Source organism: Physeter macrocephalus, chromosome 11, assembly GCF_002837175.3.
Source record: "Physeter macrocephalus isolate SW-GA chromosome 11, ASM283717v5, whole genome shotgun sequence".
Lineage (NCBI taxonomy): Eukaryota > Metazoa > Chordata > Mammalia > Artiodactyla > Physeteridae > Physeter > Physeter macrocephalus.
The window spans coordinates 89,760,966-89,763,107 of NC_041224.1; positions in this window are offsets into that span (position 1 = coordinate 89,760,966).

A 2,142-nucleotide genomic window follows, 5' to 3' on the forward strand; every position below is an offset into this window, starting at 1 on the left:
GTTTGGTTCTTGATGCGTTTTTATTACATGTGGGGTTTTTGTTTTGTTTTTTAGTACCTTAGAAATGTCAAATTATTTTTCTTCAGTTAATGATAAAAAGCCTGGGAGCAAATAAGTCGGTTATTTGCTTTCAAGTTTTTAAGGAGAATTAGTTTCTAACAAAACATTTGCATAGTACTTAACTTTGAAAGTGATACTTTAAAGGAATAAAATCCTTTTTTTTTTTAAGAATGATACTCCTTTTTAAAAGATTCTAACTCTCAGAATGTTCACTTTAAACAAATATGCCAGAATATAGACAGCTAAATGAATGTTACCCTGCATCGTGATCATGCTGGAAAATTGTTTCCTAGTTCCAGCAATCTACCATTGCTCAAAACCTTTTGGGTTTTGCTCTTTTACAATTGCATTCAGAGCTAATTTAAGTCACACACACTATTAACTTTATGATTGCATATTGTTAAAAAAATATATATATATTACCCAACTTGATTGTTTTATAGTTACCATTTTGGGGCACCAAATGTCTTTTGACTGTTTCCAAAAATTAAATCTATCTTTGAGGTAATAGTAGGAAGTATGCAACTGTCTTTGAAGACGATCGCAAAAGAGTTTTAAAGGTATTTTGAGCAGTGGTAGCATAGTTAGGAGAATGAACTGTGGCCTTCCAAGGTGACTACCTTAAAGGAGACGCAGCTCATTTGAATGTATTGAGTTTTGGATGTATTCGTTTCATTTAAAAAAACAAAGTTCACATTATTTTATTGAGTTGAAAGGAAGAACTAAGATTAAGATAATTTCTTTGGTTTTTCTATTGCTTGTTATTATGTAAAAAGAAGTGAGTGGCAGTTCAGAAGGAAGACTGTTGTAACTGAAGAATGACAACCAAGAATTTTTGATCATTAAATCAAATTTTATAAACAGTGGAAGGAGCATGGACTTAAAAACAAGGCAGGCTTATTTGGTTTTGTCAAAATTTTACAAAAATATGTGATATATATTTATACTAAAACTATATAATCCTTAGATTTAGGAGAGCAATCAGTTAATGTCTTTAGCAGATTAAAGCAGTATTAAATACAGGTGCAACTTGAAAATGTAGAAAACTGAAAGAAAATGAAAGACAAAATTAATGTCTCTGGTAGGGAATAAAAAAGTTTAAGATATTATAAAATGTGTATTTTTTTCTCTTCTGCATAAATCATTTGTGAAAAATGTGCTAAATTTTTTTTACAGGAGTAGTAATAATTAGGACTTATTTTTCAACATAATTTAGAGACTCTTGTTACCCAAATAAAAATGACAAGTTTCTGTGCCTATATTCAACTATGTATGCATGTGATATAACTGGAAAAAGGTTTTGCTTATATTTGAATTGATGGAATTAGAAATCAAGGGATTTGAATGACATGATTTAACTCTTACTCTCCAACTCTTAACATGCCCAGTTCTCCTGTGGTATCTTTGCTGCGCGCAGTAATGCATCTTCCAGTTTCTAGGGAAAGCATGCACTTGTTATTTTTTGAGAAGCTAGGCTTAGTGTCTAACAACGTCCAAAGTTATACCATAATCTTCAATTTATTGTAATTGTATGTATCGCATAGGCTTTGTTTAATATTCCCTAGATATGGGTTTGTTCTTTTTTTTAAAGTCATTTGCCACATTTGTTCTTGAACACAGATTTTTGATAAATCCTAACATCCTGGTGAACTTAAAAATATTTGTTTTTGTTTTTTCCCTTTGAACATTTTCTGTGTTTTTTGCATCAAACCTTTTAGAGGTGAACTCTTCATATTTCTTTTTACCCTAAACCTGGATAAACTCACTTCACAGTAATCTTTGGCTGCCACAAATAGATACTATCTGTTGCAAGAACTGGATTTCCATTACTTATTCTAGCTCTTACACTAATTTTTAAGCTGTTGAGTAAATATTGAGTAAATAACATAACTTTTTTTTGTTCTTTAAGTTGAGAAGAGATGTGTATGTGTGTACTAAGAATTGCTTTCGTTACAGGAGTCCCTTCTAACTAAAGGTTGGTAGTGTAGCCTTCAAGACTACTAAGGATCTGATTTCACATGAGGGTATAGTTTTAGTGAAGCCTATTTTAAATGGGCTACACTGTGGGCAGTGTAGTATTTT